This window comes from Saimiri boliviensis, chromosome 11, assembly GCF_048565385.1.
Source record: "Saimiri boliviensis isolate mSaiBol1 chromosome 11, mSaiBol1.pri, whole genome shotgun sequence".
Taxonomy (NCBI): Eukaryota; Metazoa; Chordata; class Mammalia; order Primates; family Cebidae; genus Saimiri; species Saimiri boliviensis.
In genome coordinates this window covers 2,043,296-2,070,412 of record NC_133459.1, presented here as the reverse complement: position 1 = coordinate 2,070,412, position 27,117 = coordinate 2,043,296, and the positions used below count along the sequence as shown (strand labels likewise).

General features: G+C 60.7%; 1 protein-coding gene and 1 long non-coding RNA gene across 5 annotated transcripts in view; both read right to left on the bottom strand.

Moving 5' to 3' along the window:
- Positions 1-27,117, bottom strand: part of PRDM16 (PR/SET domain 16) — a 355,063-nt gene that overhangs the window by 276,990 nt on the left and 50,956 nt on the right. The gene's annotated exons all lie outside the window — the stretch shown is intronic.
- Positions 4,589-26,228, bottom strand: LOC120365970 (uncharacterized). The gene is made up of 4 exons (XR_012512297.1): positions 13,003-26,228; positions 12,197-12,891; positions 12,046-12,112; positions 4,589-11,888 (listed from the first exon to the last, which is right to left on the bottom strand). It is a non-coding gene; the product is annotated as an uncharacterized LOC120365970 (long non-coding RNA).

The following is a 27,117-nucleotide window of genomic DNA, read 5'->3' as shown; positions in this document are numbered from 1 at the left end:
CTGAGACGGGATCTGAGCCCCGTGAGTGCCGAGGGACACCAGCAAGGAGCTGACATCTACTCCCCTGGGCTGGGCCACCACTATGGGCATCTGCCGCTTGGGAGTCGGGAAGGAAAAGCAGAGGTTCCGCCTGCTGGGGGGTGGCGGGGTGCTCCCAATCCCTGAGGTGCAGCCCAGCCCTGCACCACCGCTCCTTCCTCGCCTCGGGGTCCTCCTGCAGCTCCTGGCTCTTGGGTTTGCAGGTCCGCCTGGTGAGGAGACCCCCGGGCGGCACCTGTGGCTGCTCCGTCCTGGCACCCGCCCTGCTCCCACCAGAGCTGGTGATTGCGCCCAGCTTCCTCACTCCCCTGGGGGCTTCTTCTCGCCCCTCAGCCCCATCCCTCCCAAGAAGCTGTCCTGATGCCCACCCACACCCCACCCCACCACCTGCAGCTGACAGAGGGCCCTCGAGAGAAGACGCCAAAGGCTGAACTTGAATCTGGACAGATCTCAGTATTGCCAGTGTTGCCCTCAAAAGGTGAGCAGCAAGACGGGGTTTGCCACAGACGGGGTTCACAGGAGGGGTTCACAGAACGGGGCTTGAGGTCAACGAAGAATCAGAGACTGTCAGTACAGCAAGAGGCTTTCCGTGCAACCTGGCCCAGTGCATCCGAACCCCCTGCTCCGGCTGGGATGAGGGGGCCTGCATCAGCCCCTCAGCCTGCCCCGTGACCTGGAGGAAACTCAAATTCACCTCTAGCTGCTCCTCTCCTGGCCCGAGCCCCAGGCTTACAGATGAGAACCAACCCTGGGGAGATGGCCTGAGTGAGGCCCCCCAGGGCAGGGATAATCTGCTGGACAGGAGCCCAGGTCTCGGGTGCCCAGAACTTGGCTCGGGACCAGTGTTGCGTGTGATGCGGAACCGAAATGTACCTGGGCCTCCCCAAAGAGCCCAAGGTCAAGATTTGGGGTCTCCTTCTTCACAAAGACCCTGCAGGGCAATGGTCAGTTTCTAGGCACTGGAGACCCCGTTCCTCAGAGCAAAAACCGCAGAAATAGCCACAGGGTGACGGAGCCCACAGCCGGACGTCTCGGCACAGGCGGGCGGCATTGATATGCTGCCCGGGGCGCCTGGTCAGAAGCCCGGGTCTCCCTGTGGATGTCAGAGCTCTGCCTGAGGATGATTTGCGGGGAAAGGGACAGGGACAGAAGCAGGCACAGGTGCCTCACGTCACACAGCCCGCGCCCCAAGCCTTTCTTTTCCTTCCAGGTCCAAAATTATCCGGCCCTGATGATGCTGCCCCACGCCCCAGCTTAGAGGTGAACAAACGCGTGCACACAGACCCCCCACACCTTTGACAGCAAACGGTAAGGCGGCACGAGGGTTTTAAAGCAGATCGTTTTTATGAGCTGCTTCTGGTTGGATCTGCGAACAGTTTATGCGGTTATCCCCATGCACAGTTTATCTTTTTCAAAGAGAGCGTGGCTGCGAGTGGAGGGCCCCCCTCGGATGACGTCGGCGAATGTCCATTGGTCAGTGGACTCAGTTTCCACCCTTGGAGGGAAAGGAGTTGGGGTGAGCGGTGCAGGGGAACATCCGAAACGTGCTGTGCGGCAGAGCCCCGGTGCCCACGTGTGCCGGGTGGGTGTGTGCGTCCGTGTTTTCCTGCTCGGTCAAACCCTCTGTCACACAAAAAACAGGGCTCCGCTGCAGCCTGAACGGGGCCCAGGAGGCCCAATCCCCACGGTGAGGCACGTGAGTCCGAGGTGCTGCTCACACCTTGAGGATTTCTGTGACCTGGGGGGAACCGGGGGCCTCTCCAGGACGGCAGCCTGACCCCGGGCTGACTGGGCTACCCACCTGCTGGGCCGAGAGGGAGCCAGGGCTCACTCAGACAAATTAGATAATTAAATGGACCCAGCTAGATAAATTGCACTTTCTTAATGAGGTTATCGGGAGCCTCGGTGGGCAGGAATGACCTCACTGTCTGCATAGCCATCAGCCCAGCCAGAGTGCATTCTGCAGGGGTGGAGGTGAGAGACAGAGCGGGTGGGTGAAGCCCCCCCTGACTTGGTACGGACCTCATAGGACACGGGTCTGCGGGAGGTTCACAGCTCTGCTATGGAATTTCACTGCGACACCACGCAGAGAGGGACTGATGCCTAGAGGTGCCTGGGTCAGGGGACTCTCGGGAGAAGCCTCCTGGGGTGGCTGGGAGCTTCTCCTGGGGACTGTCCAGCCCAAGTTGCCGTCCAAGGCCCATTCCTCCTTCCAGGGCTGCGGAGGCAAGGCTGGGGGACACCCAGAAGCACAGTGTGGCCACCTGGCCTGGAGCCTATGAGGTCACTGGCCAGTGGGCTCGGGCCAGTCACCAGCTCCAGGCCCCTGTGATTCATGGGCTGACAGGTGCTTTGAGGAGGTGACATGGTGCCACACGCACCCTCTCCATCCACACATGGACATTCCTAGAGAGCAACCAGGAGCTCAAGCCCGGAGGGGACTGTGGGTGGCTTCTTGCTGACATCAGGCATACGGCTCCTGAGAAGCTGCTGGGTGGCATGGAGGGTCACCTGCCAGGTCAGTCCATGTGGGACCCACTGGGGTTGGTTCCACGGACATCCAAGCACAGGGACATCTCAGGTATTCCTTCTAAGATGATGGGCAGAGGGCTAAGGCCTCTGAGGGCACTTCTCATGCGGGACAGGGGTGTCCGAGGCCCTGGGGACTCGCTCGGAGGTGGAAGGAAGGAGTGAGAAGCTCGGGTTTACCTGACTACCAGCCCTGCCCTCACCTGGTGGTCGAGAGCAGAAGGGACCCCTGGCCCAAGGTGACTGAGACACATGTATATCTCTGCCTTCTGGTCTCAGGGCGTTCTTGAGGCTCCCAAATTTAGGGACAAAAAAGGACCCTTTGCTGGGGTGACCATGTGCAGGGCCTGAGCTGAGTGGCTGGGTGCAAAACCCGTCTGTGGCCTGAACAACCGTATGGAGCCCCTGTGTGGCCATGGTTTCCTCACCTGAACATGGCACGCAGAGCAGTGCCTCGCAGGGTGCTGGGGGGTCTTGCAGGTACAGAGAGTGGGGGCCTCACACAGCTCACAGACGCCCCCTTCCCCACCCACCTCTACTTCATCCTCCTCAGAGTGCAGCTGGGAAGGCAGAGGTTGGTCAGCCCTGGACACCTGGAAACGTGCTGCCTGGGCCTGGCCAAGTGGGAATGACCCGGCCCTTTTGAGGGAACCATAGGGTCTGGGAGGCGGGGACTGTCAGCCCCTCTCTGCAGCCAGGGCAGCTGGGATGGGGAGGAGGCTTTCCCAAAGTCACATAGGCTGTCTGCATCCATCCCGAGGACGGCCAGCATCTGTCTCCCTCTCAGGGACCCAGGTTGCCCACGCACCAGGGCTCGGTCCCCGTGGGGCTGGGCCCCGAATCGGGGGCAGTAACGGTGCCCACAGCCCCAGAGCCTTCCTGGGGCAGTGGTAGCCGGGGCTCTGTGGCTGGTCACGAGGTCTCCATCCCATAGTGCTGGGCCCAGGTGGTAGATGGGTCCCTCTATCCCGGCTGGAGCCTGGAGAGGCCCCCACGGGAGGGGACCAGAGAGGAAATCTAAGAAACAAGTGGGAGGCAAGAGGCCAGGTGAGCAGGCAGCTGCCTCCACGGGCGGCAAAGAGGACCCGCCAGCATCCTCCCTCCACCTCAAATGTGCCTGTGGAGCCTTCATTGTGACAGACACGCTTACGAGATGCCCCAGGGACCCCAAGCTTACCAGCCCCTTCTCCTCCCTCTCCAGGCAGGCCTCAGCTCCCCAGGGCTGCGGACCAGATGTGTGGGGCAGATGCCTGCCCTCTGGGCCTTACTATTTAGAAGAAAAAAAAAAAAAAAAAAAAAAGAATAGGCCAAGCTCATGCCTGTAATCCCAGCACTTTGGGAGGCTGAGGTGGGTCACCTGAGGTCAGGCGTTCAAGAGCAGCCTGGCCAATGTGGTGAAACCCCGTCTCTACTAAAAATGGGAAAATTAGCCAGGAGTGGTAGTACACACCCCTTGGAAGTAAATGCCACATCTTAACGTCCTAACACCTCATCTGAAAAATCTCAGCTACTTGGGAGACTGAGGCAGGAGAATCGCTTGAAACCGGGAGGCGGAGGCTGCAGTAAGCGGAGATCTCACCACTGCATTCCAGCCTGGGTGACAGAGCGAGACTCCGTCTGAAAAAGAAAAGAAGAATAAAAAAGAGTTTCAAGTGCTGTCATTTGCTTTGCTAAGAAGGAGAAAGAAGCAGGGAGGAAGTGAAGGCAGCTGGAGACGGGAGGCCGCCTGCGGGGACGGGCGAGGGCCGGGTGCTTGGAGCCCTACTGCCCGACGGTCCTGCTGCCCCTAGTCCTGACACCCAGCGAAGCCCTCAGCCCAGACCCACGTCCACACTGCCCAGCACCATCCCGCACACCCAGGGGTCCCTGCGTCTCAGCAGAGCGGGAACGCTCAGCCGTCGAGGGGCTGCCAATCAGCGATGCCCCCCTGCCAGCGTGGCCGTGGCCACCCGGTCCCCCTTCTTATTTTCATTGAAAATGAAAGACGATCGAAGAGGCAAGCTTGGGCTTCAGCGGGCGCCTGTGGTGCAAATTCTCCGGCCCCCATGTGATCTCATCAGCAATGCAGCCCGAATCCTGCATCCCAGCAACCGAGACAGATTCCCTCGTGGAAAAGCTGCTGCCGAGAGACCACACTTCCACCTGGGGTGCCCTGGCTGTGGGGGCCCTGGCTGTGGGGGCCCAGAGACATGGTGGCGGCTTAGGGTCCGGCCAGTCATGTGGGTCCTTTGCCCAGGTTACACTCTGCAGCCTGTAACACCAAGGTCCTGGCCAAAGCTGCCCATCAGTTTCCACCCCTGGACCCCTTTCCCCCTTCCAGATGCTGCCCCTCACAGCTTGACGGACGGGGAATTCTGTAAACGCCTGGGCTTCCAGTTAATACCATCCACCTCCAGGTCATTACCAGCTCTTGGGGGAATCCCAGGTGTTTCATTGCCTGGGAGCAACCCCGGGGCCGCGCATGGGGAACACACATGGCAGAGGCGGGCTGCTTTCCCTGAAGCCTCGGATGCTCAACACCCGGGCACCGCATGCCAGTGGATGCCGCCACAGGAGGGGAGGATCCCCGCGCTTCTGTGAGTCCCATCAGACAGCGCCCGCCCTGAGACCCAGGAGCAATGCCAAAGGTCGACGAAGGCTCTGATGGAGCAGCTGAGGACCACGCTGTCGGGCCACGTGCAGGAGGGCCCCGCTCGGGTCTCTGGCAGGAGCCGGGGAGGGCCGGTCCCCACCCCCTCCCCCGGACGGGGCTCCCCGTGTTCAGCCAGGCTGCCGGTTGTTAGCACAGCCAGATGTTTTCACTCGATTTTGTAAATCTGCTCCAGGTCTAAGACATCGCTGTTTGTTCTAGAAATCAAAAGGTCTTGGCTGGCTGTGAAAGACGTTTGACTGACAGCTGCCCCCAGCCCTGCCCCAACCTCTTCTTGGAGGACCAGACCCCGGAAATGCCCCTGGACGGGGGGAGCTCCGTTTCTCACGAGCTTGGTTTTCAAACGCGCTCCCAGCTCCTGCAGGGTGGATGGGTGTGCTCGGCACGGCCGCAGAGCGTGACCCCGTGGCTGACAAGTGCACATTTTCGGAAATCCCATGCGCCGTGAGTGTCTCGCCCCAGTCGGGCCCGAGGGCCACTGGCTCCTGAGGACCAGGAAAGGTAAAGTCCCCTTCTGTGGGTGGCACAGGCTTCTGTGCAGGACGGGTCAGGCAGCGTTTTCTCTGGTGGTCCATCCGACCAACCCAAGGCCACCCCGACCCTGACTCAGACAGTGAGAACGTATCCATGCTTCCAGAAAGTTCTGAATCTGTCCCACCTCCTCCGTCTTTCTATTTCTCTCTGTTTCCCTCTCTGCTTCGAATACCAAGACTAGCAATGCACAACACAAGAAGGCCATTTATTTCCACAAAATTTATCATCTCCTTAACAGGCCGCCGTGGCCACGTATGATTAACGCCTCCATGCCGGGGTCCGTCCTGGGCTTTCTGACGCCCATCCTCGCAGCTGGGGCAGCCCGGGAGGGTCTGGGCAGAGGCCAGGCCAGGCTTTGATATCTCACTGATAACGTATTGTACAATTAGATCAATTTGACAATTTCCATTATGGCTGATAAAATATTTATTGAGCCTTGGAGATGATGTCTGATCTCTGTGCCATTTGTTCTGCTAATGGGGGGAGACCGAGGAGGCTGCAGACAGCGCTCGAGCTGGCTCCCCCGTCCCTCCTCCCCATTAGGTTTGCAAATTGCAGGCACCAGTCATAAATTACCACCCAGCCCAGCGAGATTGATGCCGAGCTGACAGGGCAGGTAGGTGACTTGTGATGACATTGTTTCATAGGAGCATTAATCACGGTCGAAAGAGAAAATACCCTCAAATTGGCCCATAAGTCTAAATATCGGGGATGAGAAGCGGCAGACGGTGGATGGTTTTACCGAGAGCTGGAAATTGGGGAATGAACAACATTTTCTATTATTTAACAAATCATCTTAATAATTTCCAGTGTTTTCCCCCAGAGCTCTGGGAGCCGAGAGAGCAAGGACCCACCTTGCCTGTCCCCTCTTGCCGTGGGTAATGTTGGATAAAACCTGGGGGACCCGGCCTCCGGGGCCGCCGCTGGCTCTGGGTTTCCACGCCGAGGGAGAGGGATTTGCATTGGGAGTAACCCCCGCTCCGGCCGCCCGCTTCTCCAGGGGCACCCTCACCAGCTCCGGCTTTTCTTCCGGAGGATCTACGTGGATGACGGTTTTGCCGAGGAAGGCCCGTCCATCGGACCATGGAACGCAGGGTACGGAAACAGAGGCGGGACCCACATGGGCCGGGAGGCCAGGCAGCCCGTGCGCCCCCGACACGCCTTCCCAGAGCTGCCGGCAGCCCGTGCGCCCCCGACACGCCTTCCCAGAGCTGCCGGGTGGCTACGCTCTGAGAAGTGTTTTCAGTGTTTTCAGCCCTGAGCGGGCTCTGCGGGTAAAATATCGCTGCAAAAGATAAATGGCCCTTAATGAATTGCCCTGAGTTAGAGAGCCAACGTGGTTTTAATGGCAAATGAAAAATAAACACATCAATGAAGAGTGGAAACCGTGGTCCGGCCGGTGTTCTGCAGAGGCAGGCGAGGGGTGGGGGGCCGAGGGCTCGGGCTCCTCACCTGCGCCTTCTCGGAGGCAAACACTTCCGTGGCCCCATCAAGGCCTCGGCGCTCGTCCTGAGTTGGGGCCCCTACGTGAGACCCCGGTAGCCACATCTCGGCTCAGAAGACTACAGTGCAGAGTAATTAAATCAAATTGATGCTGTCCCTGTGTTGAGGCCACCCTTGATTTAAGGCCAGAAAGGGAAGTAATTACGTTTAATAAAAACCAGGTTCCTAAACAAAGATTCGAGGCAGTGGCCATCCGGGGGCCACATCCGCCGCGGAGCGGGGACCACGCCGGGTGCTGCCGATGGCGGGCTAAAAGCGAAAGAAACAATCGCCTCCCAAAGCCGCGTTTCTAACATGCTGCTTTCAAATGTCAGTCTCGCGCGTGACCGTGTCAAAATCCGGAGCCTGCAGTCCCTTCTTGGAGGGAGATGCTTCGCGGGGGCCGGCCATGGGAACTCCACGCAGGCATAATTAAGAGGGGTCTGTCAGTGCTCAAGGTCACGGTGCACGGCCCCCAGCCGGAGGCCTCCGAGGGGACAGCTGTGAGCCGGGGAGGAGGGAAAGACATGGCTGGGCGTCTTAGGGAGGAGGGACAGAGGTGGCTGGGCATCTTAGGACCATCTTCCACCTAGCGCCCCCACACACCAACCACTCTCAGCCTGAAGCCCCTCCGCTTTGACGGGAGCAGCCCCCTTTCCTGCTAACAAGATGAGGGCCACGTGCACAGGCTTCTGAGGTGGCGCTCTCCAGCCAGCAGCTCTGACAAAGTTCTCCGCACAGAGATGAGAAAAACAATCACAGCCCAGGCCTGGAGAACAGGGACCGGCATCCCACAGATGGGGTGACAATGCCGGGCATTATTCACCATGGCATTCGTGGCAACAGAGGGCAGGCCGTGCCTGAGCACCCCCGGATGTGGCACGGCTGGGCTGAGGTCTTGGGACCCCGCCCCTGCCAGCAGCTCTGTCCCACCTGCTTTCCCGAAGGTGCCCAGCACCCACAAAAGCAAGTCACCTGCTATCAACCTGCGGCCTGCCTGGGGCCAAGGGGCACGTGAGTCGTTATTAGGCCTCAGTCTCTGCACTCCAATGTTCCCAAGGGCGGCGCCGGCCCTGCTCCTCCCACGGGTCGCATCCACACGCCTGGGCTCCTGGAGGGAAAGGCAGGTGTGGTGCCAGCGAGATAGTGGAAGGATCCCCGCGTGCCGTGTTCTGACACTCAGCTCCACACGGGGGAGGCCCGGCGGCGCCAAGTGGGGCAAAAACGTGGGTCGCCCTCACCACGATGCAGCTACCATCGCCTCTGAAACGAGAACTGCAAATATGTCTGCGTTGACATTTGTCAACAAGGGTAAGTCACAGAAACGAACTGGATCCCTGCAGACGAGGCCCCCACTGAAGCCTCTCCCAAGAACACAAGTCCCATTATCTCATCCCAAAGGTCAAAGTTGAACGCCCACAGCACACAGGAAGACTGGCCGAGGGGGAGGTGAGAGGCCCCGCCTCCCTCTTACTGAAGGATCCAGAAAACAGCAACACACTCGATTTCATGGCAAGATGGCAGCTGCGCCAAGCCCGGGGAAAGCCAGCTCTGTGCCTGCACTCGGGGGGGCCTGACTCCCTCAGAGGCCCCCTCCTCACACAATGACCAACGCGACCCGGGAAAACCTGAGTGTTGGCACCCAGTGGCCTGAGCAGGAAAGCCTTCTGGAACTTTCCAGAACTTTCGGGAAATCCCCCCACCCCGGAACTTTCTGGAACCCCAATCCCAAGGTGCTGGCACCATATTTGGAAAGGAAGGGGTTCTGACAAGATGGCAGGCTCCCTCTGTTGCCATCCAGCCAAATTTTGCCCACCTCTTCCAAACACCTCCAAGTACCGGATGAGGGCAGGTGTGTCGCCGGCAGCCGAAGGTGAAGGTACCAGCCCCGCATGAAGATTAAACTCACAAGCACAGGAAAGGGAAACCTCAGATACTGGACACAGACCCCAGCGCTGGCTCCGGGGCACAGTCATGGTAGCACAGCGACGCAGGGGGCTGGGGACAGCTCAGACACCTCCCAGCTGGGGTTCCCTGGGTCTCGGCTTTGGCATTCCCCCGGTGGGTGCTGCCTTCCGCTCTCTTAGTGGTGGATGCAAAAAAGCCTGCATCGGCCACTGTCGCGCTGGAAGCAGAGCCTTTCCTCTCTACGCAAAGCCACGCCCGCTGGTTGCGCTGGGAGGGTTTCGGCCTCTGCCCGGGAGGACAGGAGCGGACAGAGAGAGACGGCGAGGGAAGCAGGAAGTTCTCCGCGTTTTCTTGTCCCAAGAATCATGAGTTGGGTTTGCCGGCTGGAGCCCTTCACGGCGGGGAGCTTAGGCAGGGCTCCGACTCCCAGCAGGACGCCCCTGCCTGGCCAGCTCTGCGCACAGGCCCTGCAGCCCCTCGCCCAGGGTCGGCCCCTCCAGCTACAGTCCGAGGACCGCCGGCCTCGACCTCATCCGAGGACATTTAGCACAAATGGGTGCTGGGCCCCGGAAACTGGCCGGCGTCAGTGAGGGAGGACAGCGGGGCCTGGCCGGAGAAGTCAGGGACTTCCGGACAAGTGAGGTCCGGGCCACAGAGGCTGCGGCCCCGTCTGGCTTGCGCAGCGCTCCTGTGGAGGAGGATGAGAAAGGCGCCCTGCGAAGAGCGCCTCCCCTGCCACCCCCTCCGCCGTCGGGAATTTCATCAACACGCTCCTAGGAAACCTGACTCCCTCCATGGGACGGCGTTTGCCCGCAGGGAAGGAAGCCTGCCAGGGCTGCTTCCAGGAGCCTCCACCCTCCTCCATCCACACGAGGCCGCCTCCTCCAGGTGGTCCTCCTGGATGGCCCTTTGGGACCTTGCAGCGTCTTCTGACACCCCGCGCCTCCCCCGCAGCAGACCCCAAGTGTCCAGGAAGGGGAGCTGCTGCTGGAATGTTCTGGGCCCCTAGGGAGAAGCAGGCAAAGGACGCCGTGTCCCCCGGCAGCCGCCACTGTCCCCAGCCTCTCTCTCTCACACATGATGAGGCTTTGCAGGAAGGAGGGAGACGCCACATTCCTTGCTCTGAGTGACAAGCTCGCGTCTAAATCTGTACCGTGTGACCTACCTCACATGCCTGCCCCCGGGCCAGTGGCGGCCAGGTCAGCATGGGGAGAAGAGCCCGGCCGTCCGAGCTGCTGCTGCAGGAATGGCCCGGACCTTGGTCCCCTGGAAGCCTGGGCTGAGGGGGGGATGCCGGTGGTGGCCAGGGTCATGCTTCCTGTGAAATGGGATGACTCCTTCCCAGGCCATCTGTCTGGTGATGGGACCCTGGGGGTGAGAACCCCAGGACCCAACCCTCCCCTGTACCAGCCCCTCCCCAGCCCAGAGCCAGGGGTGGCAGGAGAAACGTCACTGTTTATAACTCCAAGTTCCAGCGGGCATCTTGGCCAGTGGGGGCCGTAAACCAGGTCAGCTGCCCGCATCCCGGAGCCCCGGCTGCCCCAGTCACCCAGTGTGGGACAGGAGGAAGCACTGATTAGGGCTGTTGGAAGGAGGGGTTTGTATGGAGTGAGAGGAGCCTGCAGCCATCGGCGGGGAAAGAGTGTGACCGGGAGGGGAGAAGCAGGGATGGGAGGCCAGGACACCTGATAAGCCCACCCCTCCATCCACACCCAGCAGCCAGCGTGGGGGGCAAGAGAAACGTCCTGTCCTTTGTGGCACCAGAAAGCAAGGGAGGCCCCGCCCCCTTAGAGTCCTTGGCACTGACCCAGAACACCTGTAGACCAGGGACTTGGGGGATCATTGTGCCCCCAAAGTAGAAGCTGGCTTCTCCCTGCTCTGTAACTCAGCAAAACACCATGACGCAGGGGCCCTGGCGGGGTTCAGGTGTGGGTCCCGGCCCCAGCCCAGCCACTCTAAGGAGGGGACCGTTGGTCCGTCCATCTCCCAGGACCTCCACTGCCTCGTCTGTAAAACGGATGATACCAGAGCTGCCCCGGACAGGGGGGCTGAGGACTCAGTGCCCGGCGTGCCCAGCCGAGACCCTGGAGAGTCGGGTAGGGCTGGCCAGCAGGTTCACTTGAGCTACGCAGCAGCCCCAGGCCCCAGCCAGTCCGCGGGGCAGCATCGCCTGTCATGAAGGCTCAAAGCCCGTGTGTGGTCCCAAACCAAGGCCGCCAGAGACCCCTTGTCCTCCCAGGCAGCTGCTGGGCGGAGGGAGAAGCCACCTGCCCCAGACCGGCCCGGCCCGGTGTTCTGTGGCTCCCGGAGAAAGAGATCGAGACAGTCTCCTTGCACCTGGGCTCTGCTTTCAACTGCTGGAAAAGCGAAGGGAGACGCCCGGGCCACCAGGAGGCCCCCGCCCCACTCTGCAGCCCCAGGCTCTCTGGGCTGGGGCAACAAGGGGCATGGAACAGGAGCCTGGGGGGAGGGCACAGGGAGACCCGGGCTGCAGAGCCACAGGGCAGGGCCGGCCGGCCTGGGGACGGCGGGAGTCCAGCTCCGCGGACATGAACAATGTGAATACCTGTCTCCTGGGGTAACCCGACCCTATAATTACGCCTCAGCCCCAGCAGGGTGTGCAGGCCCCACAATGCCAGTGCCCGGAAGCTGGCTGGAGAGACCCTTCAATTGTCATTGCCACGCCAGGGGCGGCACGGTGCGACAGGCAGGCTCAGGTTACCCAGGCTCGCAGCTGGCGTGTCACCTGTGGGCCATGGAGGGGGGCGCTCGGTCGGGCAGGGGCACAGAACCAGCGCCCGCCTGCAGGCCCCTGCTGGCCTTGGCAGCGGCCGCCGAGAGCTCCTGGCACGTCGAACTCGCTGAGAAACCCCTTCCCAGGATGCCTGGGGCTCATTGTTTACCTCAGATAAGAAATGTGGCCTCTTGTGTTTTCTTTTCTTGGGAAAATGTCAGGCCCCTGGTCGGTGTCTGCAAGGCAGGAAAAGCTGGGTATGGCGAAGGGTCTCGCACCGCCCGCCCTGGCCCCACCACAGACCCCCCCGAGGCCCCCACCCTGCTCATGGGGCCACCATGGCCCATCCACTCCACGCGAAGGGGCCAATGCGCTGACTCAGGCTCGCTGGTGTGGACCTGGCCAGATTCTGGGAGCTGCCTTGCCGTTTCCTGGGGTGCTCTACAGCCTCCGAAATAAAGAGCAAGCTCCCGAGGAAAGTGTCCTTCCTTCCAGAAGCCCCTGACCCGGGGGCAGCAGCACGAGGACCAGGAGGGCCTCCCGGCCCGGCCTGCGGGTGGCCGGCCGCTCCCCTACCATGCCAGCAGCGCGGCCGGCTAATCCCGGCTAATACCCGGCCGCATCCCCTTGCCCGGCTCTCGGGAGGTGGGTTCCCGGGTGTCCCACGCGGGCGCGGGTGGTCAGGCCCCTCTGCCAGACAAAAGGCCGCCTGTTGGCCGCCTCTGCCTCATGGAGGCTTAAGGACATTTTTGTCATTTTTGACCAGCTAATGTCTTGAAAAAGAAAAATAAGTTGTCTAATCGCTTTAAGTTTAATCTTCCCTTTTTCTGAACGCTCTAGGTGCCGACGTTGACTTTCCTGGACCAATTAGGTCAAGGTCTTTCCAGCCGCCACGGTAACTCCCGAGCTTTTCCCGGTTCTTTTGCCTACTTCCCCTTTCGGGGGAGGTGGGCTCCATGGGCCCTCAGGGTTGGTCTGAGCAGCAGCGCAAGGGCATGGGGTCTGATGCCAGAGGCTGCATGGGAGGGGAAGGGAGGAGCGGGTGGTTAGCATGAGCGTGGCCGCTCGGCCCCGACCTCGGGGGCATCTTCCCGGCGCCCCCGCCCAGCCCATGCCCAAGCCGTGCCTGCTGCCTGGGTGTCCGTCCCTGGGGCTGAGTCTCCACTGCTGTCCACATCCTCTCCTTAAGAACCAAGCTGGGCACCGCGTTCCAGGGAAGCTCTGCCCCCGGCTGGATGCCTCTCCGGCCTCCTCCACACGATCCTCGCTCTGTGCGGAAGCTTCTCCTGCCCACGGACACCAACCCTGGGAGGTGCTGACCTCTGAGGCCGCAGCGTGAGCCCAGGGATGGTCCCGAGCCCAGGTCCCCACTCCCGACGCCACTGGACGTGCTCCCGGTTTTTTTCCCCAGTCCTCTGCAGCCTTGAGGAGGAAAGTGAAACTCTGGCTTTCTTCTCACACGTGTGTGCTCCGGGGCTGCTCTCAGACGGCCCTGTGTTTGTTTTGAACAAGGCGAGGTCCAGCTTCCTGGAGGCCGATCATTTCTCCTGGGGGAAGGGAGGGACTGACTTATGTCAAATAATTGTGCACAAATTCCCCCAACGCGCGGCCCCTGCCGCCACACCCTTGGCTCCCAGCAGGCAGCGCCGGCCACTTCATGGGGCTTTCTCCCTCGAATGTAGGGGAGACGGGGGAGCAGGCTCTGGCCCAGCGTTGCCAGCCCTAGCTGAGCCATTTCAGAGTCTTGACCTCTGCAGAATGGAGTGAACAACTTCCATGTGGCTTTCTGTAGAAATCAGGCACGATTGCGAGCACTGGCATGGCCCCTGCTAAGGTGGATCTTGATAAGGGGAAGGGAAGGTTGCTGGGCATCGCTTCCATCAGGGGCAGCCGCTGGGCAGCAGTTCTGAGCAGACCCCACCCTCCTCTCGCCACCATGCAGCACAGGCTAGAGCCTGGGTGTCATCTCCAGGTGGTTCCAGGGACGTGGTTTCGAGAGGCCAAGCCCCATGGCTCTGCCCTCTGCTGAGAAGAGCCCCTCTGAAAATAGTCTTCCAGGAACCTCCCCCAGGCCCATAGCCTCAAGGTGCCTCCCTTGCCCTGGGAGAGTGTGGCTTGCAGTGGGAAAAGCAGCTTGGGCTTTCCTGTAGGAGCCTCCAGAAGGGACGCGGGCAGAGACCTCCCTGGCCTTCCCACAGCTCCTGCCCTGGATCCTGAGTCTCCAGGGCATCAGGGCGTCTGACCAGCCGCTCTCCACCTCCAGAAGCCGGTGACCACCTCCTGTGGGCTTTGTCCTGGAGGCTGCGGGGCTGGAGTGGACCACTCATGTCCAGCGGTGACCACCACCCAGTCCCAGGCATGGCATCGCGCACCTGCTGCAGGGATGCCGGCTGACCGTTTGGAAACGTGGTGCCGTGTTTCCCGAAGACATGTGCCATCCATGGTGGTTAAATGCAGCACAGAGGCAATTACAGGTCCATCTTCCCTAAGTCTGGCACAGATTCACAGTGTCTGTGTTTGCCCGAGGCTGGGGTTCCGGGTGAGCGGACTGGCTGCATGGCCCTGCCCAGCCACCCTGACGGGGGCTTTTTCTTTGACCCCCACCCCACCCAGCCTGGGGAATTCCTATTCGGACCTGTTCAAAAACTGCTGAATCAAATAAGGGTCACTTCGCTTTGAACATAATCTCTATTTTAAATGAATCATCTGTTCTCTCTCTCGGGAGGCAGAGGTATTGACGTGTCGGGCAGCAGTATGACCAGGGTGGCTCCAGAACATTCTGGACCTTCTGGGGGCTCCAGGTCTGTCAGAGAGACCCCTCGGTGGGGAGGAAGAAAGGCAAGTGGGGTGCGAAGGGGGGACCCACCTGCACCATGGACAGGGGAGGAGCTGTCCACGGTGAGACCACGCCCTGCAGCCCGTCTGCCTGGCCGGCCATGCGTGCCCCTCTGGAAGGTTCTAGAAAGTCCTGGAAGGCTCAGGCCTCCCAAGGGCCCAAGGCACTGCTTCCTTGTCCCATCCACCCTCCACCCAGCAGGCTCCTCTCCTCTGCCCACCGGACACACAATCAGTTGGGCAGGGACCAGGGACCACATCCAGGTCCTGACGCTTCATAAACACCATTCGGATAATAAGACGCTGGAATGGCAAAGTCTCTCCCTCCGCGAGCCATGTAGCCCTTCACCTTGCTTCCAAAGTCGCCTGCAAGGCCCGGAATGCAGACTGCAAACCCCAAACTCCGATAAACAAGCCTCAACCTTTAAAAAGTGCCCCTAATGCCCCATTGAGCCCTGATCGCTCATTTCCCAGCTATATAATTAGCACATAAAGAACTCTCTCCTTCGAATTAAATAGCAGTAATTGGGTTTGTTTTTTGTTTTTTTTTTTTTAAACTAATTTAAATCCTAAACCCTTTGAAAAAAAATTGTCATTGTTTACATATGAAACGGACTAGCACTTTAAGTATTATGGGGCTAATTTAACAGGCTTATCTAGGACACAGGCCCGGGAGGGATGGGGAGGAAGGCTTGGTGGAGGGGCGGATCCGAGGGGCCGTCACTGCAGGACAGAGCTGGGGCTACAGCCTCCCCCGTCAGGTTTGTGGGGCCAGAGCTGCACCTGCACACGGTGGCCTGCACCGTCACCGGTAGCCTCAAATGCGGGTGCCCCAGCTTCTCCCCATGCAGCACAGGCCGGAGGCGTGGCCAGCCCTGGCTTTTCCAGTGGCATGAGTGGAAATCTGTGCTCGCGGTCGCTAAAACTGTCTCATTATTATTATTTTCTGCAGTGGAGGCACTGGAGAAGTATAAGAGTTTTAATTATTTCCACTTGATTTTTTTTTTCTTTTCTTTTTTTTTTTTTTCCACTTTCTGGCTAAAAATTCTTTTGAAGTAAAACCCAGTGAGAAACGGGTTGCAGCGCTGTGAATGGAGCTGCAGACTGAGTGAAAGCTATTTTGTTAGGAGTCTTGAGAAACGGACGGCCCTCTCATGCTCCTTCACAGGAAGAATTCAGGGTTAGAAAGCGTCCGGCCCCCGACGCAAACACAGAAACAGAACCGTGGTGCAAAATCAGCCTCTCTCAACTGAAAGAAAATGACTCCACGGTTTTTCTCAAAGGCAAAATAAATACGTAAAACTGGACAATGACGAGAAATGCCTGCGAGAGGAAGCCAGCTTTGCTTTTCTAGGAGTTTAAGTGTTTGACATGAATCACAAGGATGATGAAAAAAAACTTAAAATGACCGAACGCCGTGGCCGCGGCACAGCTCGGAGGAAGCCGAGGGCAGAGCCAGCCACACGCCGTGGCACGGCCGGAATACCAGGGGCTCCTGCGCACCCGGTCCCAGCGTCCCTCCCGCGGGCCGCACCTCAGGATAAACACGGGCGGGGCACGTTCTCCTCCACCCCGCCAACTCAGAAGATGCTGGAACGCACGTAATGTGAACACGGCACAGCTTGCAGAAGGAAACGGAGGCTTTCCAGCAGGGAGTGCGGAACAGGGCCGGCGGGTCTGACGTTGCAAAAGCCCGAACCGTGTGCCGGCAGCAGAAACGACAAGAAACCGCCCCTGACCAAGGAAAAGGGCGCGCGGCTCACGGGGAAAAGGACAGCAGTATTTGAAGGAAGGGAGGTGACGTCCATCTGTAATGGGCTCTTGGAAATTAAGAAACTGAAGGCAAACGTCCCCAAAGAGAAGACGGCAAGTTACAGAGTGCAGAGCTGTGCGTGGGATGCAAACGTCAGCCCTTCTCTGAAATCCCAGCGTGTGAATTAAAATTGCAATGATGTCTCAGCGAGGAAACCCTTAGAGAGAGGGCAGCCCTAGGCTGCTGGGTGGGCCCTGGGGACGGCCTCTGGGGGCAGCTCAGCCTCCACGTGTTTCCAAAGCCGCAGGAAGGGCCCACCCTGGGTGTGTTCGCTCCCTATCCTGGCCTCCCGCAGCGGCTGGCGTTGTGTTTGGTTTGGATTTGTAGTTTGCAAAGGACACTCTGGGATGTGGGGCACAGCGGTGGCTTTGGACCATAGCTTGGGGGCTACCAGCTTCTCCCCAGAACCCCAAGATCCACACTGCCTGCCCTGGGCTCCCGGGAAACCCTCTGGCACTCGGCCTCCAGGACTGGCTGGGCCTGTGCAGGTGAGGGCCAGAGGCTCTGCTGGCTTCTCACTGAGACCCACAGCCTCCTCACTCAGCTATCCCCGAGCCCCTGACCCTGGGCACTGAGCAAGCAGCCCAGGACCTGTGAGGGGAGCAGGAGACTGCCCAGGGGGCATCCACCTCCCTCTGCGGTGCTTGGGCCTCCCTGTTCCGGAGCGAGCCCCCAGCACTGCTCACCCAGCCCCACTGGTGGCCTTGACCCATCAACCCTTCTGGATGCCCTTGGTGGATACAAATGGCTGAATGCCTCCCGGGGCCCTGGGGAGAGGGACGCAAAGGCAGGGAGCCAGAGAGAGACAGAGCGAGTGGGGAGAGGACCAGACAGACAACAGCTTCTGTTGGGGCAGAGCAAGGCTTTCCTTGGGAAAAGGGGTTCCGAAACCCTGATTCTCTTTTCTCTTCCAGGGATTTCTGCTCTGTACAGGGACTAGGCAGTGCTGGAGGAGCACCTGGCCCCCACTTGTGGCACTGAGGGCTCTTGGACTCTCCCATGCGACTGCAGAGGACCCTAGAGAACCTGCTTCAAGGCCCCGGGTCCCTGTGTGGTCCTGGCCGTCAGCTCCAAGCACCCAGCAGGGAGGATCTGCCCCGGCTCCTTCCCCAGGGGCCCTCAGCAGCCCTGGGCGACACCCCGGCAGTTCAGACTGTGTTGTGGGTGCACAGGCAGGACACACACATGTGCACACACCCCCCATGCACACACATGCACACGTACCCACACACCAGGGAGGACACACACAGGTGCGCACACCCACACACACATACAAGCCAGACAGGACATACACACATGTGCACACCCGACCACACATGTGCACACCCAACCACACATGTGCCCACATACCCACACACGTGAATACGCACCCACACACGTGCACACCCAACCGCACACACACACGCCAGGTAGGACACACACACCCGTGCACATCAGGCAGGACACACGCACACGTGTACGCATGTGCACACACATGCTAGGCAGGACACGCACACACGTGCACAGGCTCCCTCCTGGTTTCCCGCTAGGGGAGGAAGAAGCAGGCAGCAGCAACCACACCCCCGGCCTCCCCAGGGCCACCCTCCTTATCTCATCTGCATGGCCGCTCCCAATTTCCAGACGAGGAAACTGAGGCTGACAGCTACGGCTGTGCACCCCCACCCAGGCCCAGGGCAGGCTCCCCAGGGCTGGAGTCAGTCAGGGCCCAGCAGATCCAGCTCCCAGCAGGGCACTAACTGGGCTGTGGACAGCTGTCCACTCTCCAGGCCTCACCCAAGGAGTCCAGCAAGGGAACCAGGCCAGTGGGGCATTGCCACCACTGGAAAACCGCCACCAGCATGGTGGTACAGTCTCCAGCAGCATGGTGGGAGGAACCGGTCAGTTCACAGAGGGCTGGACGCCTCCTTCCACAGCGTGCCGCCCGGTCACCGTGGCTGATCACCCTCCGGGATCCTGAGCCAGAGTCCTCGGCCCTCGTGCCCTGAGCCTGCAGCTCACCTTGTGGGAGAAGATGTAACTACGGCAGAGCCACCCTAGGGTCCTGGGGCTTGGAGGGCGAGCAGAGGGACTGTTTCCAAATGCCACTGCCACTGTGGGTTTCGTTTCCCAGAGCTGTGTATGGGATGTGGTGATCAGAAAAAGGCAGGACAGAAGCAACTCCTGATTATTATAAACTCCACTTTAATTGGGATAAAATAGGGAATCCAAGTTGATCCTGCAACCCCCAAACCTCCCAGGACAAGGCCCCGGTGTTGCACGTGACCGGCAGATCCCCACAGCTGCCTCTCTGCCCCTGTCAAGTGTGATGCCTTTGTTTCCCTCTTAGACGAGCTCACGGGGGTCCGTCAGCACAGGGCATGGGTCGGAACCAGACCCAGATCTAGCCTTCAATTTCAAACACACGGAAGGGCTGTCACTCTCCAGTGGGAGGCGGAGTCGATCCCTCCAGAGTGGGGCTGATGGGGCTGAGATTTTCCTACAAGCGCCCTCTAAAGTGGATGGAAGCACGCGGGCCCTTTTCTCAGGAATTGGCCGCTAAGGAGAAAGCTGGAGGACGGGCTCCCAGATGCCAGGAGGCTGACCCGAGGCGGGAGCCCCTCCTCCACCGCCACAGCCCCGGCCTTCTGCCCTGGGAAGCCAGGCCCCTTGGTGGGCAGCCAAGAACCGACAGCCTCCCCGAGCCCAGGGCCTGTGGCTTGCCCGCCTCCCACTGTCCCCCCCGTGCCGTGGGGACACTCTGCCTCCACAGGCCATGCGTCAGGCCTTCACACTCACCATAGGCAAACTGGCCTCTCTCTCAGAGGTGCAGGCCGGGCCCCTGCACCCACTGCACGGCGGACGTGGCCCAGGGTGTCCCGCCTCACCCTCATCCCACTGTCCTGGGCGCCGGGGAACGCAGTGGCCCTGAGCATCTGTATCAGTTTACAGGCGGGATGGATCTGCTTAGCAGCCAGTGTTCCAAAATGAAATCAGAAACCAGGTCTAATCATCTGAGCTCGATAAAGATTCCCCAAGTGCCCGGGGAAGCAGGGCTGCGGCTCACTGGGACTCCTTCGCTTTCTCTGCAGACACACAGATCGTGCAAGCAATAAAATGAAATACGTTGGCTGCACCCACAAAGTGAAGGGGCGGGGGATCTATCTCACGAGGGCATCGTCTGGGTAAGATGATATCACATGTAGCAAACAAGAAAAGCAAGGTTCAAGAAACCAACATATATCAGCTTTTGGCAAAGCCCGCGCACCGCCGTTGTGCATTTTAAAGAACTGGATGCCAAGTCGTAACAGGCTCCCCCTGCCAGAAACCGTGAGAGGTCAAGCGAGGATCGCAGAAGAGTACAAAGATTTGTCTTTAAAAAGCACAGTGCTGAAATCTATTTTGAGTTTTGCAAAACAAGAGACCGTCTGGGCCTCTCTCGCTCTCTTTGCCTTGGCCTTTCCCTTTTCAGTTTAAAACTAATATTAAGTCTTGTCCCCACGGCCGGCCTCCAGCTCGGGGCCCAGGCTGGGCTGAGCCACAGTGTGAGGACAGGACCTCCACCATCGGTGACCCTGCCCTGCTCCCCGGCTCCAGGGGCTCCCAGCTGAGTCCAGGGTTAGCTCCCCACCCCCTAAAGTTTGCCGGAACAGACGGTGAGCCCGGGCCTGACACCAGAGCAGCCATGCCCCACCTACACCGCACATGCACAGAAAAAGAAGCCCTTCTGGAACATTCCTTGCACCTTCCTCTTTCTGCCTTGTCGAGGTGCTGTGGTCATCACTGACGATGTGCCCCTCATGGTCCCAGGCCCAGTGGGGAGCCCACCTCCAGGACTGGCTCCTGTGTGTTTCTCCCTCACTCCAGAAGCACCAGCCCTACAGGGTGGGGTCCTCACCAGAGCTCAGGGCTACAGTCCCCAGCCCTCCACCCACCACAGAGCTCATGCATGGGAGGGCACTGCTTGGCGTGGGCACAGATCCCTGGGTTTTCAAAGCCCATCCAGGGATTTCAGGGACCACTTGTGTCTGAAGGAGCCTGATCTGGCCTGACTTCCCCTCGCTGAGGGCTGTCTGGACCCCGGGTGCTGCGGTGAATAGCCAGGCCTGCCCCTCTCTGGCAGCTGCAGCCAGCTCCCCTGGCCTGGCCGTGTCCACCTGCATGGTAGACGGAGCCCCCGGGGCCTGGGAGAGACCTGGGGAGAAGGATGGCGTTGGCACCTGGGGCCGGGCTGGCCTGGGGCGGGACTGGCCGACATGGTTCCCAGGCACAGCCAGGCTGGCCTCGTGCGGTGGTGGCGAGAGGGGTGCGGGGACCCGCTGTGCCTCTGCAAGCCCAGAGGAGCTGGGCCGGGAAGAGCGGCCAGCGGCGCCCAGGCCCACAATGGCCCCTTTCTCCCCGCGTGTATTGAGACAGTTCGGTTTGGAATAGTTAAACAGTTGTATATTCACAGATTGCAAGAGGGAGAGGATTACCTAAGGACGAGCCCAGCCCGACCAGTGCATAATCAGATAACTGCCCGGCTCTCTACAAGGTTTTACGGGAAGATCCGCCACTCAAACGCTAATTCCTCCTGCTAATTAAGCAGCCTGTTAATTGCTCTCAGGCCTCTAATGCCCCTGTCATTGTGCCTGTAACAGCCCCGTGACAGCAATGGGCCTGGAGCTGGGGCCCACAAAGGAGCCGGTCCTTAATGAATCGGCCAGCGCAGGGACAGCACCGTCGCTTTGCCTCACCCGCGCCGTGCTCGGCTCCGAGGGGCCGGCGTAGCGGGGTCAGGGCCTCTCGAGCAGACCAAACTCGTTACAAATGCCCCAATCTGCCATCACCGACAGCAAACACGGCTCAGGACTGAGCTCCGGGGAGAGCCACTGGGAGACGCTTTCCTTTCTTCCCTTAAAGAAATACAAGCGGAGCTTGGTCCAGGGACCTGCGCCGCTGCTCCCTAAACTCACTGCTCCTCCCGAGCCGTGGCGAGCACCCGCCAGGCCGGTCCCCCGGACGCCTGTGCTTCGAGTGTGTGTCCCGCTGAGCCAGCTACTCTGTCCTTCCCAGCAGCCAGGCAGCCCTGAGTGGGGGCCTCAGTTTCTCCGAGTGCCCCGGTGGTGACACTGACCCTACTCTGGAGGGTCGGAGGAGACCTGTGCTGAAGGGAGGCCCACACCCAGAGAGGACAAGGAGGGTGCCCAGTGCCGTGACTGTCCTCTGCCCATCCACATCGGCAGGCACTGGGCCGGCCTCCTCTGTCAGCTCTGTGTCCCCTCTGGCCCAGACCCCAGGGGCTGGGCTGTCCGGTAAGAAGCCAGCCTCAGCCGGAGCGATTCAGGTGTGGGAAGTGCGGGCGGGGGAAACCCGGGCGTTCTCAAGGCGGTGCCGCTGTGGGGTGCACACACCGTCCTCCCTGGGCTGCTGACCGTGCCTTAGCAAGGCAGATGTCACAGCTTCAGGCAGAGAAACTCTGCAGAAAGGTGTTTGGTTTGGGTCAGCTGAACAGATTTTTCAGAGACATGGAAGAGCCCAGAGAGCCCCTGGGGACTCCTGAGGAGCCGACAGGAACCTGAGCACTGCAGAAGCTGGCACCCAGGACCACAGGGTTCGGGGGCCGCAATGCAGCTGCCCGCTTCCAGCACCCCCAAGGCCAGGGGCTCCTTCTCCAGCCGACTTCCTGCACGGCTGCCCAGGTGGGAGCAGGGAGGAGGCTGTGGATCGAGACCTGGGCCCTGGAGCCAGCATGATCCCACACCCATCCCTCATGTCAGCCACCAAGGGCGCGGACGTCCCTCGCCCGGCCGGAGTCTGCCTTAGGTGGAGGGGGACCTCGAGGGGCTGCCAGCAGGGTGACAGGATGCGAGCCCAGATGCATCTGACCCCCAGCCCTCACTCTTCCTCCAAGGCCTGGCAGGACCGCAGATGTGGCTCCACACACCAGGCACGGGACATGGCAGGTGACTCTCTCCCAAACGGAAGGGTCAGGGTCGGCCAAGGGGCCCAGCTGATCCGAGCGTTGGCGTATAGCTGTGAGCACAGCTGCCTCCAAAGGGCCGGGCTGGGGCTGTCACCTCTATCCTGGCCACAGTCAGTCACTGGACAGTGACTCACATTTAGAGGTCACGAGGGCAGAGGGCCCTGGGTGAAAGTCATAGACCAGCCCAGCCAGGCCAAGAGCCACTCAGGGAAGCCAGTCTGAGTTCTGAAGGGCCCTTGCACCACAGGAGACTGTCTGCGCCTCCCCCCTCCCCTCTCTTTTGCTGGCCTTTCCCTTTTCATTTTAAAACTGACATCTAAATCTTGTCCCCACTTCCGGCGTCCCGCTCGGGGCCTGGGCTGGGCTTAGCCAGAGTGTGAGGACAGGCCCCCCAGGACTCTGGGAGCCACTGCAGCCCTCTCCACCTCCGTCAGCACTTCTCTCCTAAGCGCACAGAGCCCAACAGTTCTTGGGGGTTCTCACAGGTGGAGGCACATCTAACCTGGGCACCAAAGCAGCCTCAGAGAGAGAAGTCATTCCCCACAGAGCCGGGAGGAGGGGCCGACCCGGATGCCCAGCATACGGGGTGGGGTGGGGACTTGGGAAGGCTGACAGCCACTGAGCCGCCCCACCCGGGCCCAGGCGCTCAGAAGCAGGGCCTCATTTAACCCAGACAAGGCCACAAGTCTCTGTCTTGTCCCCAGTTGAGGAGAGACAACTGACCTGCCCCAGAGCCCATAGCACGCCGCTCAGAGCTCGGACTCAGCGTGTGGCCCCTGGAGCAGAGCCCTGGGGTGCCCCGTGAGCACCCTGCCTCTCTGGCCACCCGCCCAGCCGCAACTCCTGAGTCTCACTTTGCCACACCTAGGCCTTCAGCGTGCCAAGGAAGGGGGCGTGGGATGGGCCACCCGCCCCAAGTTCCAGCAGCACCTGTCACGCCCAAGAAGACTCGGGCCCCTCGCTGGGGAATGGGATTCTGTCACCTGTGCTGAAATGGTGAACCAGGCGGGGCAGGCATTTTCGTCACCGCAGGGCTGCTCCCTCCTCCAGGAAAGCCAGCAGTGCCACGCTGCTGCGGGCAGACACCCTCCGCCCATGCCCGGGCACTGATCTCAGCTGCCCACACCCCGCTCTGCACGGTGCCACACTTGGGGGTTTATAAGCTTGTCAGAGACCTGGAGGTACATTGCTTTGAACCCCTCGGCCCTAGACAGTCACCTGTTAGGGTCCTGTCCATTTTCCTGTGGGACTGTCTGCCACGGAGACAGACACATTTCTGGGAACCTGATACCAAGGCATCCTTCGGCCCCTGTCCCCTGCACGAGGGCCTGGCGTTGGCATGATGGCGAAGGCCCGGTGTGCTGAAGGCCCCGGCTGCTGTCCCGTGTAAGCGGTTCGAGCATGCAGCCGGCGCGACGGCCTTACATCCAGCCCTCGGGGGCTCCACTTGACACCAGAGGACGCTGACATCTCACCCAGGACACAGTGAAATCAAGATGGTTTCTTCCCACCCACCTCGGCCCTCTGCACCCTGCTGTTCTGAGCACCAAGCCCCCTCAGCCGCCCCCGGCCTCGGGCTCCTGCGAGGCACTCCAGTCCTGGTTTGAATTTGCAAGGCTGGGCTGGTTCTCATTCCCAGCCGCCGCCTCCCCAGAGCCCTACAGGAAGATTCAACCTGTTCAAAGTAGAAATAAAATAAAATAAAATCCAACAGCATCTCCCACCCCTTATTAAATTAAACATTCTGGCCAGTTAGGGAAACCCTAAATTTGATTTCCTTTCCTGGGCTGTTTTTAGCGTGGGGGCGGGAGGGTGTCTGGAGGGAGGGCAGGGCCGCGGTATTTGCTGAGTCCAGAGGGTTCATTTTTTTCACTCATATAATGATCCTTTCTTCCCCTGGCAGGCACTGGAGCTGTGTTTGTTCTGCTTAAGCCCGAAACACCTCCACACGGCCACCTGGAGCCACCAGGTGGGCCCCTGGGCAGGCCGGTCACTCCCAAGGGGTCCATTTGCTTCTGGGGCAGAGCTTTTAAGAGACATTGCTTCAGGTTTGCGGTAGATGCAACGCCTTCGAGGGACGGCCCCTCTGGAGGGATCTGCAGACTTGCTCTGTCCGGGGTGGGTCACTCTGGGGGTTCCTCGCCCCGGGAGCCGTGTTTGAATGTTTGAGGAACAAGACAGCTGCAGCCGGATAGAGGAGGGGTCTCCAGAGAGCGTGGGGGGCCCAGCATCTCAGGGTCCGTTAGAAACCGAAAGGGACGCCCCGCTTTTCCCCAGCACTGCCGGGGAGGCGGGAGGACAGTGCAGGCGGAAGCTTCCAGCAGGCATCCTGTGCCTCAGCCCGCCACAGCCGGACGTGCCCGCCTGACCCCCACAGACACCGTGCGCAGGAAAGGGGCTCATGGTGCGGCCGGCTCCCTAATCAGATCCATACTCTGCCGGGTGCGCATTTCATGGAAAAGATCTGGCGATACCAACCGCCCGCTCCTGCCACTCCCGTCCAACTGAAAGGCCTTTGTTCGGGGAGATTAGAGTGGGATTTGCTTTCATTTTTCATGATGTTTCACTCCCTGCACCACCAGGGTACCGACGGGGCTGCGGCCCTTCTTCCCTCACTTCCCACCCGGGCGCGCATTCCGGGGTCCTCAGCCGCCTGGGGAGGGGGTGCTGGCTCGAGGGAGGCCTGGCCGCCCGGCCGAGGAGGGCCAGCAGCGGGTGTCCGGGGTGGAGGGCCGCTGTCCCCCACGGCCGCCGGCGGCACTCGGCCCTGCCCCGGTCCCCTCACCAGCTGGCTCCCTGTCCTTGCCTCCGCCGCACGGGCTCACATCTGTTTCTCGGCATTCGGAAGCCCATTCATTTCTCGCCGCCGCCCTTTGCCCCGCACTTCCAGGCTGGGCCCAGGCCGGGAGCCACTCGGGGGCAGGCAGCGGGCCTGGCGGGCGACGCGCGGGAGTTTCCACAGAAACGGCTTGTTCCGGCCGGGGGCCTCTGAGCTACCTGGGGCTTGTTCTCACTGTGATTTGTTTTAAACAGGAGCTGATCTTTTCTGAGCTCCGTCCTGAAGGCAGCTCCAGGTGGCTTTCTCCAGGACAGGCTTTTAAAAGAAAAGCCGGTTTTAAAAACAAGTATCTCATTCTCCCGCTTGTGCCCTGCCCTAAAGCAGTGCCATTTCAGGGCCTGATGCGAGGCCCGGAGGCCCCGCTGGGAGGCAGGGTTGGCTCCTGGGGCCCAGGCCAGCTGACCTCACAGCTCCGGGCCAGGCCAGCTCCTGGGGCCTGTGGGCGCCGTGACAGGCAGGCTGCCCTGTGGCCTCCACGGCCTCCTCAGCCCTGCCTCCAGGCCGGGCACTAACTACAGCATTTTCCTGTACGACAGAACAAAAGGCGGAGGAATCACATGCTCACCTTGTCCCAGCACAGGGTCCCAACAGCTAACAAGTTGATCCTGTCCTATTTCCAATCCAAACCCAGAGCCAGCTCCCTGCAGAAGGGAAGTGGTTTCTAATGGTCCTTTCCAGGCCAGCCGCCCCCCTGCATCTTGGCCAGCTCAGCGCTGCCATCCGAGTCCCCACACTCTGCCTGGCAGGGGTCACTCCCATGAGGCCTGCCACTTCCAGACCCCCTCCTCACCAACCATCCACCCTGCCTTTCACAGAGGGAGGCGTCCGAAGCTCCAGCGCTGAGACTCAAGGGCAGGAGCCTCCCGATCCCAGGGCTGCCAGGGACGGGGGCAGGGACCGGGGCACGGACGGGGGTGGGGACGGGCGCAGGGACGGGGGCAGGGACGGGGGCACAGACGGGGCTGGGGACGGGCGCAGGGACAGGGGCACGGACAGGGGTGGGGACGGGGGCAAGGATGGGGGTGGGGGTCTCCGGAGCTCCTTTCTAATTTCCTGGGTTCTCTTTCTCCAGCTTTGAGGGGATGGTGGCAGACACTTTGGGGTCACTAAAAAGAAGTGACCAGGTGCACATGTGAAGGGTCTTTTTGTGTGTGACGACCCCCGGTTTCAGAAGCAAAGCCCCTCCTCCCCTCCCAGTCACTCTGAAGCTCCTGTTTGTCACTGAGCCTTGGGCCAAACCCCAAAACTCCCTCCTGCAGTGGCGACCTCAACCAGGCTGAAGCACACCAGACACATCCCTGGAATCTTCCGGGCCCCGGGAGGGGAGGCCGCCAGACTCAGGGGCAGGGAGGACACGCGATCTTTTCGGAACAATGTGGTAGGGGCCAGCATGGAGACATCCCACAGATTTAATCCATCGCCTTAATTACTTGGATTTCAAGCTGCGAGCTGATAACTCCACTGGCGGTGAGGGCCGGCCCCTTCACCCCCACAGAAACTCTGGGCCACCTGTAGGATGGGGGCTGGTGGGCAGACTGGCCACCTCTACCTGCCTGTGAGCGAGGAGGCACCAGCACCCAGCCTCTGCCTGGGCCTCTTCAGCCCTGAGGGAGGGACCTGCAGCCCCGGCCTCGAGGCAGGGCTCCTGAGCCAGGGCAAGCAGGCAGTGCTGAGGCCTGGGTGCCCCCTTCCTCTCTCCCCTCCAAGAACCAGCCTCCAGACAGAGAAGGGGTCCTGGGGCCGCAGGGATCCCAGGGGCCGCCCCTCTGCAGGCTTCGCTCTCCCCCAAGCACTGCAGATGGGCCATGTCAGC